Genomic DNA, 17,251 nt, shown 5'->3' on the forward strand with positions numbered 1-17,251 from the left:
TGAAACAAGTTTGTTAAGGGCTTAAGTCTGATGGAAACCATAAATCAGCTGTACCTGCAATGTAAAAATGGTCTGAGGGAGCTGTACCCTCACAGGGGAGGATAACCCACCTTGTGCATTCCTCCATCCCAGTTACTAGCACAGCACCTCATGCAGACCTCCACCTACCCCACGCACAGTGAGCTGCATTAGGTCTAACAATTAAAATAGTAACCTTTTGCAAAATGGGATCTTCATACACTGGGAAACATGACCCTCATGCCCCTGAAGCTGCTCCATCACTCCCCTTCTCAACTGAGCAAGGAAAGAAAATGTAACAAAAGGCTCATGGGTTGATAAGGATAAGGAGAGATCACTCGCCAGTTACTGTCACAGGCACAACAGACTAGACCTGGGGAAGCTAACTTAATTTACTGCAAATCAAATCAGAGTAGGATAGCAAGAAATAAAACCAAACCTTAAGACACCTTCCCCATAACCCTCCCTTCTGCCCAGACTCAGCTTCACTCCCAAGTTCTCTACTTGGGCAGTGGTGGGTCTGTCTTGTACCCAGCTGGCATTGGCTCTGCTGGACATGGGGGAAGCTTCTGGCAGCTTCTCACAAAAACAACCCTGGTAGCCTCTCAGCTACCGGAACCATGTCCTGCAAACCCAACACATCCTGAGAACTAAGAGTACAAAGGAGAGGAGCAGCGACTCTGACAGTCGGGCAGGGAGGAGGCCAAGGGCACGGGCACCTGCACCACCAGCGAGCCCCAGCTCAGCAGAGCCCTGCTCATCACACCAGAGGGATGATGTGTGATGGGAATACAACTCTGGGGACTGATAATACCTTGTTTTTAAGTCAATGTACAATACAAAATTGTAGTGGCCTTAAGTCTCTCTCTGAAGAGTAGACATTACTCCAAGATTACTGAACTGCCTAAAAATCAATCCAATATTACTACTATTTTTAATGCCACAGACAAAAAGCTACTGAACAGCAGACTGAAAGGCAGATTCTAAAAGGAATTTAGGTGCTTTATTTACTACGGAATTCTAGGCAAAAGGCCAGAGTTTTCCCTGGCCTCCCCCACATAATATGTTCTCTTAGCAGAACATGTGCTTTGTCTCCAACATTGATGCATAATTTATTTATTTACACTGTGCACCTTTTGCAACTGCAACACTCTGTCCCTGGAGATTAAGTGGAACAATTCCCACAGAATCCTAAAGCAGGAGCCACACTATAGCTTAACCTTCAAATAAGCAAAGAGAAAAAGGTTTTCTAGTAGCAGTAGCGAAAGAAGAAAAGCAGAAGTGAAATATCCTTTTTCCTGGCACAGTGAATATTTGAATGAAACCTTGAACAATGAAGGGAAATCATTCTGGTCCTCCTAGAGACTGTAGAAACGATATCAAGTTTTATCAGAGCAATGGCTGGAGCAGCTCCAGAGCAGATCAAGCTGGCCTCAGCAGGGATTCCAGCTGTTAGCAGTACTTTTGGATTCATTTAAAGCAAACAAGAAACAGGAGATGAGATGCGTGACCCAGACTTAATTTAGGTAATTTGTGAACACTGGTATTTGCCAGTTTAGTGCATGGTCTAGCTACAAAAGCCAGAGGCTCGATAACAATAATCAAACCATTTACCAGGTGTGCACGTGGAGTGTTAGTAAAAAATGTTTCCTACACTTTTGGCTATTGTGTACAGAAGAGCACATTCCATTTTTGGAAGCAACTCCTCTCTTCATTAACCATCTCCAAACCTAAACTAATCAAACTAACTATAGCAGGCAGTAATGAGCAGGAATGCACCTAACTTTTTCAATACAATCTATTACAATGGCTGTTGATTGGCTTAACTTCCCAGTGTAAGCACTCAGAAAATTTCTGCAACGCTCCCCTTTTCTAAGTTAAAAAAAAAGAAGAGTTTGTCTTACACAACAGCTAAATAGTTAAAAACTGATATCCACATGCATGCCTTTGGAGTCACACATACACACCACCATATGAAGACCAATGCTCTGGTAGTCAACAGTCATAAATTAAACCCTACAAAACTTGTAAAATGAAAAGCAAATCATCAAGACTAAACCTTCTGCCCTGTTATTTTCAGGGACGTTAGCATTCCCAAGAGGGTGCAAATCAACCACAAGTTAAATAAGTAGCAATTATCAGCTTTAGAAAGGACCAAGGAATCATCAGTAAATTCCACATTGCAAAGAAGTTTGCAAGAAAAAAAGTTATTTATCATTGAGTCTAAGTATTACACTCAAGTCAGGCAGAGAGATCTGCAAGTCAAACTGCAAGACACTAGCAAAGTCTGAAGGCAGATAAAAACAACTCTCCATTGAGAGGATTTTTCCCTGCCTCACAGTGCTTCTAGCAAGCAGAAAAACAAATTATCTTAGCTGATGGCCAGGATCATGCTGTGAGACATGATTTACAAAATAAACAATGTAGAGCAGCCTGCTACTTAGAACATTTCAGAAAATATCTCAGAGAGATGTCTGTAAGTGGAAATGAACAATGCTTAACAGGAAATAGTGGTGACACCAGGTCAGAAGTAGCAGCTCTCTGTGCCCACTAGCACTAGACCAGGGCCCCAGTGCACCCCCAGTGCAGGCTGTATAGATGGTATTGTAACCCCTTACTAATCCTGCATTTTTCTCTCAAAATTAGTATGATCTTTGCAACCAGCAGAGAAAATCCTGACCTGTGCAACTCAATCCTGCCAACACCAACCACCCTTGCAGTTTAAGCTAAAGACTCTACAATATGCTTTTCCATTTTCCATATCAGATTTTTATTGATATTGCTGAACAGCAGGTACTTTTTATCCTTTCTGTAGATCATCTCTGTGTATAGCTTGGACATCAAACAGTTAAATTCAGAAGTTACTTGTAAAGTTAGTTGAAAGGTTCTATACAGGCACAAATCAATGCTGATCTTCAATATCACTATGATGGTTGTCTAGAAAATCAAGGTATTAATAAGAATTAACAGTGCTGTAAGCCACTGCAGCTTTCACATATATTTTTATTTGGCTGCACACTTCTCAGATTTCAGCCCAATATGTGGTTCTCAGTTCTGAACAGGAGGACAAACAAAAAATTACTTTTGACCAGTCCTCTAAGAAATTAGGACTACCAGGGTTCACTTGTCTTAATTTGAATGTATATTGTGCTCAACCTGATTCTAGTTCATAGATGTGCACAGTCTTTACATCCAGAATGGGAAAGGCACCCAGCATGCTCTACATTAAAAGAACATGAGTAGTCTTACATTTCATGATCAAAGGCAAGAGATTCTCAGTTGAGGCTTGACTGACACACAAACGCTATGGGGTGTTTCTTAAGTAATTTCTTATTGCACCCAATTGCACCCAAGTGTTTTCTGACGCATACCTTATAATGATTAAGTATAAAACATTCATGAACATTATTAAATATTAGTTTGTTTGAATTTATGAAAGTTAAAATATTCAACTGCTATACTGAAGCATGAACTGGGAACATTGATCTAACTTAATACTCTATAGAAAACGGAAAGAACAGAGAGGAAAAAAAATATGTTAAAACACCAACAAATCAGAGACATTAGCTTAATGCCTTTTGGAAAGGGAAACACCTGTTCCAAGAGGGAGTAAAAATCTGCTCACTTCAGTCAAGCAACACATGAAATGGGCTTCAGTGGCAGTACTGCATGAGAAACTGGTCCCTTGTTTCCTCACCATAACTTGGTTATCAGTCTTCAATCAAACTATTAGTTGTAACTGTATAAAAAAAATCCTGTTTCCATGGACAGGATTTTTCCCAGGTGGTCTAGTACCTGCTTCTCCTCACAAGCAAGCTTGATCATCAGATTCAGATCTTCCAGGAGCTGAAAACTCATCTCTCCTTTTTTTCTTATTTCGTCTTTTGCATGCACCATAGCTTATTTATTGTTTGCAGGTACATAAAAGCACTTTTTAAAGAAATTTTTGAGGAACAGCCTGAGGGTGGAAATTGTGGGAAAGACTATTCTCTCATCTGCAGGAAAAAGATGCTAAGATGCTGGTTTATTTTTGCTAACCAACCAAAAATCTATTACTTGATAAAATTCTGATTATTGTAAGACAGAAAACTATTCCTGCTTGTCAAATTTCTCCTAAGAACTAAGGAACAAAAGAACTTGGAAACAAAGAGCTACCCATGAAAGCTCTGTTCATGGATTACCTCCATGCCACACAGTTGTTGATGACTGGCATGTTATCTAGTTTCAGCTCAAGGAACCCCTGGTAAGCTTTCAAATCTTATTGAATGTGTCTGTAAAGAAGCCAGATCACAGATTGATGCTGCTTCAAAAATGAGCTCCCTGTTAAATGAATCTGTGATGGGGTTTAGGAAGCTTTCCTAATGATTTGCAACAAAATTCAGGTTTTTGTAGCCTATTGATATGAAGGACTGTTTCAGCCTGTATTTTTTTTATTTTTCTTTACAGAAGACATTTAGAAATACATCTGGATGCCCTTGAAGTTCAAGCTGGCTGCCAGAGCAGTGCCACTGTGAAATGGGAAGGCAGGAAAAGCGGTGCCTCGTGTAGACAGTGGCCATCTGCAGCTGTCAAGAGAGCAGGGAGCATTTGTGGACCAGCCTTTGGAGACAGCAGTGTGCTCTGCTGAGCTGCTCCCATTGCTGGATACCCCCCCTGGGATCCCACAGGATCCTAAAGTCGAGGGGCAATTCCGAAACTCAGAAAGGATCCGACAATGGAAGAACTTCTCCAGGTTTCCAAGGGCGAAAGAGTCACAGGCATTCATCTACCATTGTACACTGTCTACACTGCTCCCATTTTTTTAAAAAGCCAAGTAAACTAACACTGCTTTCAGACCACCACCCAAATTCTCTGTATTCAGCCTCCGGGCACAGCAAGGAGAAAACAGAACACTGAAAGTTAAGGAAACAAATCTGAAACTGCCATAGGATCACAACTGTCCTTGCATCTGGACGTGAGCATCTCTGCCTGTTGTAATAATTAAAAGAATTAGCCTCCTTTCTTGTACGCTTAATTAATCTACGTATGTCTGTGCGCATGTCAATTAACACTTTTCTTCAGAACTCCACGTGCTTCGCTCATCTTCTGCGAATGCAAAACCAGGCAAGGTTTTTATTTTACATCCTCCTCGGAGCGAAAAGTACTGTTCGGTCGGTGTCGGTGGGTCTCTGTGCCCTGAGGCATGCCGGCACGGCAGGACCTGCGACTTAAAGGGCTATTGCCAGTGCATTAGTTCAGTCAAGGATATTCCGATGAAGTCTCCAATTAGCAGCTGTAAACATGCGCAGTGCGGCCATGTATCAATGAGGGCTGCTGAGCTCGGAGAGGCCGGGCGGCCCCGGGCCCGGAGCCCTGGCTGGGGGCCAGCGCGCTGATGGCTCGGCGACAGCGCTACGTGCGGAGCGTGAGGCCAGCTGCCAGCAGATGCAAACTCCGCTCCCAGAGCGCTGCCCACAGCCTGCAGGGAGCCGGGGAAAGCCACACACGCACAGAGCACCCAGGCGCTCGGGGCGCTGCTCCGAACGGGCTGTCCCTCCCTCCCTCCCTCCCTCCCGTGCTGCAAGCGCAGGCACAGAGCCTTGTCTCCCACACTTAACAAAAACAAAGAAATACCGTCTAATTACACTAAGGATTATTTTTGCCTTTTGCTGAAGCTCTCTTTCATCGCTCAGAAAACTCTTTCAGTCCTCTCCTCTCCCCAAAGAACCAAACCTGGCCAAGCTGCACTAATGAGGAAGCATCCCAAGCAATTGATGCAGATGGAAAAAGCATCCCCTGTAATGAGCCCTGGGGGACATCGTGACAAGCACCACCCCCGCAGAAAGGCAAATTCATAAATAAGTGCGAGCTCATTAAGGAAATCTGCAAGGACTGTCCCTGTATGTTCAGTTTCTCAGCAGGGAATAAAAGCCTGGTAAGCAGCACAGACATCCTCTGAGGAACGTGTCTCATCTGTGGGGTAGAAAGATAATCTCACAGTGCCTGAAACATTCCAGCCTTTCATTCTTCATCAGCACATCAGACCTTTTCAGTTCTGCTACTAGTCACCCAGTGGATTACACCACTTTTTTTTTTTTGTTTGCAACATTTAAAGACCTGCATATTTTGATGCTCTTGTGGTTGCACTAATAAAGGTCAGGAAAGACAGCCACAACACAGGCGAACTTTTGCTGCCGTTGCAGCTGCCTGAGTTGCCAACATCCTTTTCTTATTATTACCCGTTTATTTTTAGCCTGTGGGCCCCCGGGCAAGTGAGCAACAGTGCCCACAGGGCTTTTATCAGCTCACATTCGGTATGCAGCGCCTCCAACACTTCCCGAGAGCACACCGGGGGCAGCCCCGGCCATCCTGGCAGGCAGAGGTGATCGGCCACCACCTTGAAGCAGGTGTGCCAAGGGCACAGGAGGCCCCAGCTGCCAAGAACAGTCCTTCCTTGAGGCCACCACCCTGAACACCTCTTGTGACCCCGCATGATCCCACCACACCAGAGGCAGTGCCACACTAGGGAAACATTCTCCTTTGCCTCTTTGGCTCAGTGAAAAACACCCTTCCCTGCCAGAGAGGAATGCAGGGTTCAGAGAAGCACCATCACACTTGGCAGGTACCCCAAATATGCCTCAAGGGCCCCTGTCAGCCGTCTGGGCTTCTGAGGCTGCTAAGACATCACTGCGCTGCATAAACAGAGATCAACATTCTTAAGTGCTTGTTATCACAGCACCAACACCAAATTAATGCTAATTGATGAGACCAGTTATCTCCTATGCTAATTTTGGAAGGAAGCCATCTCACTCACTACCCACACATCTTTTGCTCACCCATACCTTTACAGAGGACCTTGTCTCGGTAACAGTATCCTGCATAAGATTTTGAATTAATATTTTAAGTGTAAAACCCATTAAAATTGTCTATAACAAATTACCATCAGAAACAATTTCTACAATGGTTCTAACGTGTAGTCTTTACCTCTAAGGCTCTGCCTGCACGTGAAGCTGTACTGCTGTCTACACGTGCACTTTACAACAATGCAATCTCAGAGTGGATAGATGTGTATTCAGTGACACACCATCCTTCTGTGTAGGAAGGGAAACAAGATATTCAGATTCAAGGGAAATTTGTAACAATAAAACTGTACACCTGTTCTAAGGCTAGGCAATAAAATGTATTGGTAAAGAAAACCAAATAAATCTTCCTAGTGCTTTAGTGCCTTTCCTCTCCACCATGTACACAGCTGGTACTAGCACCACTAAGGTATGTGTAGACAGACACTTGGCAACTCTGAGCAAAGCAAGCATGCATACAGACATGCACACACCACAAACTGACTGCCAGTCTTACATCTGCATGTCTTAAACATAGTCACTAAAGCTCTCAACTCCTGAGCAAGGAAGTCTGCTCCTTAACCCAGCCATGGACATTGGATTCCGGATTTGAACACGGGCTGCTGAATTCCCACTTCCCTTTTTCCACTGGTCAAGTGTCTCCCACGGATTTATGCTGCCACCACCTGACAGAAGAGACCAACCTGAAGGCCAGCTGTGTTGTGGCCACTGACACTGGCTTCGACTCTCCTGCTGGGGCAGCGGTCCTGCACAGGGACACAGCCATGCCTGCTGTTACAGCCTGCTCACACCTGCTGCTCTGCTTTGCTCCACTCTCCTATGGAGCCTTACCCAGTCATTCCCACCACCACAGCTCACTGAAGCAGCAGCCCCTAGGAGATTCTCAAGGCCCAGTACAGGACTGAGTCTCACAGCAGTAATGTTCTATGGCATCTAAAGTACTTTTTGCAGGAAACACTACAACTATTGAGCAAGGGAGGCAATCTCTCTGGTGTGAGATCAGGATGTTTCCTGAGGATGCAGAAAGCCTAAAGTGTTCTTTCTGGCTCACTTCCCTCCTTTTTCCTCTTCCTCTCAATAATCTTTCATCTGGCAGCCAATGTGACAAGAGCAGTATGTACTCAGAGCCACCACAGGGGAAGGCAAGGCTGAGCCAAGCTGGAGGTTGGACAGAGGCTGCTCTCCCAGGATGCCAGCTGGTTGGGCAGCCAGAGGAAGCTGCCCTCATCCCTGTCTCTTCCCTGGGATGGAGATGATAGTGACTGCATAGACATGACAGGCTGTGGTAAGAGCAGGGGTAAGAAACCACCTGGTGGGGGTCCTGCAGCTGAGATATGGGGTACAACTGCATCTCTGTGCTGGGAAGCACAGAGGGCAGAGCTTTAGGGTTACATATGCCTATTTTGCTATGGGGGTCAAATAGGTGTTGTGTCTGCCCATAGCCATGGTCACCACTGGCACAACCAGTGCCTTTTCTAACTGCAGCCAAAACATTATACTAATACAGCTTACAACTAGCAGCAGTAGCTTCTACAGATGGTAAGTAGTGAAACATGCTTTCAACCAAGTGCCAGCAAAGAAAAAAAAAGTATTTGTTTCAGTTGCAGATATCCAAGTGTAAAGAAACAAACAAAAAAGCTACATCAACTACATTTTAACTCTTGCCAAGAAATTATCAGTGCAAATGTGAGATTGCACTGAGCCTTTAAGTCACTGGTTAAACATCAAGTTATGCACTCAAATATCTTGGTAAAACACACAACTTTGACGCTGCAGTGTTTGACCACCATGAAACGCTGAATTACACCAAATTTAGCAGTGAGGACCAGCATTCACAAATCCTCCCACTGCTCCTTCATGAAGAGGAAGTCTGTAAAACAGTTAACCAGGCACTGACCCTTCCTGTTGGCCTGCTTCACAGACACCACACACGTGCTCCATACAGAAGATGACAGACGGAAAGTTAATTTACTTAGGTGGAAACTTTGGTGAATATTGTCAAGAACAGAGTTATCAATACATTCTGGGGGACTCTCCTGTTTATATTACATGGCTTTTACGTCTTAACAGCAGGACATGTTACAGCAATTATGGTGAATCTTCTCCTTTTTCCAAACCACTTTTCAAACCACTTCTACCAGATTTCCTGTTGGAAAACAGAAGGGGAAGGTGCATTTAACACATACAGTCTTCAGCAGCAAGCACAACACCCTAGGACTGGTAACAACCCAGGCACAGGTAACATGAGGACTAACTGACGCTTCCCCCCTCCCACCACTTTAATATCTTCTCTCTCAAATTCTCCTGGTTCTGCTCTACTATTTCTACCCACACGGTCCAGTGAGGGACTGTGCAAGATGCTTTCCTCACTCCCAGGAGTCTCAAGGCAGTCAGGAAGCTCCATGCCAACCTCCACCACCATAAAGCCCACTGTTCTCACACCCCAGGCTTTCCCCATCCCACCACACACTGCCTGTTCCTCTGCATGCATTAGTGGAATAAGTGCTACTGTTAATGGTATTAAGACAAGCTTTCCATAAGACAGTCAGTTGCAAAGGTCAGATAAAAATAATAACTACTATCTATTTCATCAAGTGAGGCTACCTGCTGCCTCCCAAGAGACCACATAAAAGATGACCTGCATTTCAAATGTAAAAAAAAAAAATTATACAAAGACCAGGGATGCATAATTTTCCTGAAGTTTTCTAAACATATTTAGCATAGTCGAAGTCAAGCACCAGAATATGTGTTTCAGGTCCCATTGATCTGAAAGAGCCTTTAAGAAAAAGTAGTTAAGTGAATTGCTGAGCTGGAGCCAAAATTTTAAAAACATTTGTCTTATCACTTTGTATAAAAAATTACAGTGCAAGAACACATAAGCAATGATTAATTATATTATGACTTACAGACAGGAAAAATGCAGACATATATCTTGTTTAGATTTTCAGGTCCAGAAAGAAGCACAGAAAAAAGAGTATTTATTTTGACCAAAGGATTCACATGAACTACACAGATACAAGACTCAAAAAAGACTACTTTTTTTGCTACAAAGTAGGATGTAATTTTCTGATGTTTGGCAAAAGACATGGCTACTCTGCCATTTCCAGCTGTAAAGCTTTGGACAAACTGTGCTGTTTCCAGTCAATGCAGATAGAGTGCTATGCTGTACTCCTGTCATTTACACTGCTCATTTTTATCTGGGCAGCTAAACATGAACATTTAGTAAGCCTCCATGGAACCAGTGTGGTCAGCAAAAATATCTTGCACTACTTTATTTGTGAAAAATCAGACCAACAAGTAGGTTGTTTAATCAACTGCTTTCTACTAAGTGCTTTGCCTGTTGGCACTAAGTTTATTCACCTACTAATCTTATCGAAGCACAAAGGCAAGAGAAAAATGACTGTAGGGGAAAAAGCTCCTTTCTGTCACTGGGAGATAGTAGATGCCTACGTGTGAGTGATGGAGGGGAAACAGAGCTTCCAGCTCTCTCCTAATCCTTCACAGAATGATCACGAGTGGTGTGCTGATGGAATGATGTGCCTGTGAATAGTTTAAACATTACTTGACATGAGTGTCCTTCATGATCTTACTTCCTCTCACTGACTGAACAGAGAAACCTTGCTTTTCTGACAAACTCTAATCTTTTTTCAAAGCAATAAAAGGTCTAAACCAAATTGTTATGTGGTGCTATGTATCAGTCAAAATCTCTGTCCAGCCCCAAGTTCTGTACCACGGCATCAGCTATTCACCTTGAAGCCCACCACAGCAGCCATCAGCCCTAGGCACAGGTACCAAAAGCGGTTTCCAAAACACCTCTTCCCAAGAGCTCCTCTATTAATAAACCTTACCAATAAAGCCTTTTCACAGAAGCTTAGGGAGACGTGTTGTTGGCAGCTTTCTAACAATGTTGTCTCAGTCTTCAGCTTTGTGACAGAAGGATTACAGTAATGACAAATACGACCCAGGGCTTTTTAAATTCCCTCAAGCTTGTATGCACACATCCTCCCTCTCCTTAGATGCAAAACCAGTAACACTTACTCCCTTCCTCATTCTCCTTCTCATTCTCTCAAGACATCCACTGCAAGATGGGTGAGCTCTATGGGGCCTGCTGGTGCCAAGGGACCACTTGCCCCTGGCCTGCTACACAAACTCAATCCAATTGCAAGTGGAGCAGAAAAAAGTGAATACCTCAAAGAAGCAAAAAAGAAGAAAGTACCTGGTCTTAGTAAGAACCATCTTGAAACATTTGATAGAAGTATTGATCTCTTCAAAATTTATCATTAATTTTGTCCAGGAAACATCAAAAATTCATCTAATTAAAAACACATTCGTGCTTAGATCATTGTGGTTTTATCTCCCTCTCTCATACGTTCTACACACACATGGGAAGGACTTGCAATACTGTTGAGCACCATCACCTCAGGAAAAAAAAATAGAAACTAAAGAAAAATCTGTTCAAAATGGGAGAAGATACTTCCATGTAATAAATCAAGCAAATTTCTCAGGAAGTAACATACAGGATAAGTCCTGTATTACATTGAGCCACCATCCAGATAAATTTGGAAGTCAAAGAAAGAAGAGTTTACGGTGAAATCAGATAAAGACATTGGAATTAACACAGCTGGAATTCTTAATGCAAAATAACAAGCCATTTTTACTGTGTACCTCCTGTACTGCATCAGTGTTATGAGAATCAATGTCCATTTTAACATATCCTGCTATTAGCAATGAAGTGTATGTAATGGACTGAATTATTCATTAACAGTTACCTTGGGAAAAGGCATACAATTATTAATAGCAAGGATCATTAGGAAGAAATTCTTCGCAGAAAGCATGATTAGATATTGGAATGGGCTGCCCAGGGAGGTGGTGGAGTCACCATCCCTGGAGGTAGCACGCAGTGCCATGGTCTAGCTGACATGGTGGTGTTCAGTCACAGCATGGACTCAGTGATCTCAGAGGTCTTTTCTAAACTAATTGATTCTGTGATTCCATGGCCAGCTCTCCTCCCTACCAAAATGCAAGCTCAGCAGGACAGGGTGCTGAACTCTGAATCTTGTCATTTCCCCAGTGGCTTTCCCAAGGATACTGCACCTTGTGACGCCACACACACACCCCATAAGTACAAAGGACAAACTCTCCCCATACACAGAGGCCTTAATGCCACCTGTATTACAGTTACTCTGGCACTCAGTGAGCAATGAGTCCTCATATAAAAGCAAACTGAGTGGCATGGACTTATTTAGGGATTGCAAGTGATGAAGCTATGTGGCCAGCACACCAGTAAGGCAACCCCTGCAAGTCCCTGGCATTAGGAGCTGACATGGCACCAGCAAGAACTGCTACCAGAGCAGGCATGACAATGAATAAGAAGTTACTGCAGAAAATGCATGACCAATATGAGATATTGTAGAAAATGTGACTGCTTTGCCACCATTGTGTAACACCAGAGTCTAGCAAGACTCATGAAGAACTGCTGGACTGCAAAACTACAGACAACAACAACAAAAAAATTGCCCTGATGCCACATGCACAATCTCAGGATAAACAGACCATGAATATATTTACACTGCCTGAGAGCACTGACATTTCCCTTCACTTATAGGATGAACCACCTTCTGCCTTTCTCTGCAACTGTGGCTGTAAAGCACGTGGACAGGCTCCTGGGACAGTGTGATAAAGGTCGCTGGGTGGATACAGACTTCTCTGACAAGAGGAGGAAAGGAGAACCAAGAGAAGTCACCTGGCTGCCAAAAGCTCTGGTGTAACACACACTGAAGGCAGTTTGTTTTTACCATCACCTACCTTGAAATAAGTTTGCCAGTGCACTACAGTCAGGCTTTTAAGAGTGATGATACATAACAGCTACTGAATTCAAGCTGCTTGCAACTTCAACACCTGAGTATTAACTCAAACACCATTCCCTAGACGCTTCCCATGCTTCTGAACCCCCTTACAGACATGTGCATCATTGTCTGTAAAATATTGATACATTTCTCCAATACCCTGACCCTGCTGAAAGAATTTATCCGAAAGATTCTCCAAGTGCCTCCTTCAGAGAAGTAGTTCTTTTGAAAGTTTCAAAAGTCATTGAGAATAATTCGATGAAGAACAAAAACAAGTGTTAATATGCCCAAGTTTATGCTCCTCTAATTGTCAAGTAAAAATTATACATTCCTGTGTATAATTAACCAGGCTAACTAATCTTGCTTGACAAACACAGATATAAACATCAGCTTTGAGACTGAGCCAAAGCAACCACACTAGGACCTGTGCCAATGCTGAATTCTTCAGTCTCATATCATAAAATGACTTGTCTGTTGTATTTACAGCTCCAGTGGCTCTGGACTCTGCCGGCAGCTGGCCAGAAGAGCAGATTTGAACTTATACATTATGCCAGAACATGTGCATTTAATTAGAAGAAAGAAATTATGCATATTTCTTCTGGATGGTGGTATTCATCAGACCTCCCATTGTAAACTAATTATAAGGCATGTTGCTACCCAAGTATCAAAAAATACTTTGTAACATACAATAAGCCTCTCAAGAGGCAGTACCTCTCTTCAGCCTAATACAGCTACAGTTTTCTGTTATCCCACTCTTCAAATCAGTAGCTCAAGTCAGAAAATTCAGCATTTCCCTGTGTTTTAATTGAAAAGGAAGGATGTCACAGAACAGCACTTTCCTTTCTTCATATAAAAATGCAAAAATACCATACCTCATTACCTGAGTTATGAGAGAAATTGTAAAACTACTCCTGTGACATCTCATCCATTTCTTCAATCCTCAGGAACAGAAATCTTGGTAATAACCTGCTAGGCAGATCATATTTCAGAACCTACCTAGGAACACCCTAGGTGATAGGCAGAAGAACCCACTCTGGTTTCCAGCAAACACTCACTAGCTATGAACTGTCACCACAAAAGACCTACTTCTCCTGTGACCATTAGAGAGGGTCCACCACAATTGGGATGAGCAGGGTGCTATTATGGCAACAAGCAGAAGAAGCAAGCTTTTGAGAAGGTTTTGAGAAGTCCCCACAGGGACTTCACTTTTTTTTAACTTCAGGCCATACACTTGACACTGAATGCGAGCAGTTCTCTTCTGACCTGAAACCATCACTCACAGACTTCCTTCAACACAGAGCAGCTCTTAAGACTATGAATTCTTGCTTTATTTTCTAACCAGCAGGACCCACTGGTGTCCAGCAGGTGCAAGATGGGCTTGGTCCCCAGTGGCTGCCCTGACATGGTACCCAAGAGGGTATCTGTGACTCGGAGCAGGACGTGCTGCTCTCACGACCAGGTGCAGAGTCCACTCAGAGCGCAGCCACACCAGTCCAAAGTACCTTCCAGCCCTGGCAGTGAGGACCGAGCAGCTGCTGGCAGCACGTCAAGCGCTGACTCAGCTGAGGCAGCCCGGGGCACTGATGGCATTGCTCTGGGACCCTGCCCAGTCACAGGGAGAGCTGCCCTTCTCCAGCAGAGACAAAAAAATAAAAAAGATAGAAAAGAGGAATACCATAGCCTCTTAGCAGCAGATAAGTCACCCAGACACCCCACTGCAAACACAACTTTAACATTTCCACACACCAGCCTGCCAACCTGGCTCCTGACACACTCTGTCCACTGCCTCCTCACCTCAGGGACTTCCAAGATTCCCCAGACTCTGCAGAGTCTTTAAAAAAAAAAAAAAAAAAAGAAAAGAAAACAGACACTCCAAAGACACTCCACTTACCACCAAAACATTTATCAAGTCTTGAAGGAGAAATTTATGCTACAGTATTTTTCTACAGGACACCCCCTCAAGCCCCTGCAAATGTCAGTTAACCCCAAGAAGGAACTTCAGGACCTGGGGAATCAGAAGTTGCAGCACATCACCCTTTCACCTGCAGTCCCTGGAGCATCACCTGATGCAGAGGGCACTCTGGGTGACTGGCCTCACAGACAAAGCTGCAGCTTTGCTTCTGACCCCAAACACTGACCAGATTTTCTCCACCAAGTAAAGCTCCAGCAGAGTAATGACAGGTCCTCAGAAACAGAGTGACTTCTGCCCTCAGGCCAGAACATCCCTCTGCACAAGAACATCTTCTCACTCTGAGAAGACTGAACTTGGGTCAGTTATGCCTCAGTGATGCCCTTAGCCACTTACCTGCTAGAAAAGGGTATTATCTTATTAGAAAATGGAGACTAGCTGATGAGAATTCAAAAGCAACAAGCAGTGCATTGTGTCTGTCAACCTTTAACCATGTTTCAATCATTTAACCAGCTATTATTTTAAAACATGACTTACACCAAAGATAGATTTCTATCACTGCAAAGATGAAAGGTTACGTTTAATGGACAGCTCTCAAATGTCAACCAGCAGCTCCTATGAATATCCAGCACCCTTGAAAATTTCAGTTCTGTTCATTCTCTGATGCAATTTTAACTTTCTTGAAATTAATTTGGAAACAGCACAATCCTACCTTACTTGTTTCTCTCATTTAGCTAAAAGGAAAATTTCCTTTATTGGACAAAAGTTGTTCATGTCTTATTATGTTTGTATAGCCACAAAATATGAAGCACTTAACAATAAACTAACATAATCTAACATAAGTTCATTTACTAGGCAAATCTTTCTCCAACACTTAGGCTGAAGTGATATTACTTATTTAAAGGTATAAACCTTTAAATAATGATGGGATGATATAAGTACATTTTCATAACAAATTGAGTTACTATGCACCTAAAGGCTTACATTTTAAACAAATTTTTTTGAACTCTTAGTTCTGACTAATATCTATATCCCAAAACAGTAAGTTACAAGAGCACATGTCCCACAAAGAAGTTCTGGTCCAGCTGCCCAAGAACATCCCACATCCCTACAAATGTTAAGCAGTGAAAGTTTTGTGGGCATTCATTTGCGTGTATAATCCACCAGAAAAAAAAAAAACATGCTGAATTTAAATTTGGGATTTGTGAGTATGCATTCATAAGGCTTCAGATGATAAGCAGAATGGGTCGGTTTAATGGTGGAAATGTCTTAAACTGACGTGGGAACCTGCACGCACTGTAGCAGTCAGTTGTTAGTCACAGGAATAACCTTCCTGCTGAAGGCGTCCCACATCTCAGTTACAGACAGCAGCTGCTATTCCAGGGCCTCACATACCCATGGTACTTACTATTATAACAAGGGGATTGGTTATTATTAACATTTGACAAAAACTTCTCTGCATTTGGTTTTACATGCAATATTGAGATACTGAGTCCCTTTCAGTCCTGTTCTGTTGTGCAGCACTTCCATGCACTGCTTGAAGTCTGACAACTTCCACATTAAAGCATGAGCCAGAAGTCTTTCCTTATAACAAATAGCTCGCTGTCTATTTATAAAATAAGTTCTGTTCATTACTGCTATTTGTAAAATAATGCCTTCAAAAACACCAAAACTCTGTTTTAAGATCATCTCTACAACTCTACGTCACTGCCCAAAAGACAATTCTTCCCAACCAGCACCAACAGCCCTTATTCATTCAGCTGATGAATTCTTTTCATCAGAACAAGGTTTTCCAAATACCTTGTAAAAAGGGCTGGACAGCCTTCCTTCATTCCAGTGCAACTTTTAAGTAACCCCCCTCAACATCCACCCCAACACACACCCCCTCACTCCCCACACACCCCCTTAGCCAGAAATTAATGCACTTTCAGTAGTAAACAGGTAAACAGAAGTCACCCAGAAAAAGGATGATGACTTCAAAGGTGTGCTGAGGCAGGATGATTATTTATACCTCCTAACATCAGGCTCTCAACAGAAATAAGTGAAATCTAATCTACCCACATTTTAAAACATATCTACCCAAGCTTTAACTGAATTGATGATCAGTAATTCAGTGGAACTAAGCATAAGGAACAATGTTTCAACCTTTTATTATTCCCAGTACTGTGTGTAAATATGTGAGGGTGCATGCACAGGTTTCACTGGGTTCCCAAGCAATTGCTAAACATCACTGTACTTTTTTTTTTATTTTTCAGGAGGGAATCTCGGTACTACTCACATATGCATTTGGTCCAGCGCAGTCAAGTTGCAGTCAAGAGAAATACCTAACTTCTCCCTATTGTCATTTTTTTAAAGTTTCATTGCTCCTGTTTCTGGCATATCTCTAAAAGCAGCAGACCTTTTGAAAATGTACTATGTCAAGTCAGAAATAAAGAAATAAGGATGTTTTCAGCATTCAGGACAACAAACTAAACTTAGTTCCAAGCTAGTTCGTTTTGCCATAGCAAAACAGACAAGGAAAGAAAAGACAAGTTATCCCCAAACTAATACAAGTGGAATAGCAAGTGCAAATAAACTTAATTGGGAAAGAAATTAATAATACAAGTGTCTTCTCCATTTCTGAGAAAGCCTAGAAAAAA

General features: G+C 42.8%; 1 protein-coding gene across 2 annotated transcripts in view; it reads right to left on the reverse strand.

Annotated features, from left to right (window-relative positions):
- Positions 1–17,251, reverse strand: part of EGLN3 (egl-9 family hypoxia inducible factor 3) — a 28,850-nt gene that overhangs the window by 10,048 nt on the left and 1,551 nt on the right. The window contains exon 2 of one of the 2 annotated variants that reach the window (XR_015288341.1): positions 16,891–17,024. The exons of the other annotated variant lie outside the window; for it this stretch is intronic. The gene's annotated coding sequence lies outside the window, so the exon portion shown is untranslated. The remainder of the gene's footprint in view (positions 1–16,890; positions 17,025–17,251) is intronic. 2 annotated transcript variants of the gene reach the window in all.

Source organism: Cyanistes caeruleus, chromosome 6 (genome assembly GCF_971803275.1).
Source record: "Cyanistes caeruleus chromosome 6, bCyaCae1.hap1.1, whole genome shotgun sequence".
Taxonomy (NCBI): domain Eukaryota; kingdom Metazoa; phylum Chordata; class Aves; order Passeriformes; family Paridae; genus Cyanistes; species Cyanistes caeruleus.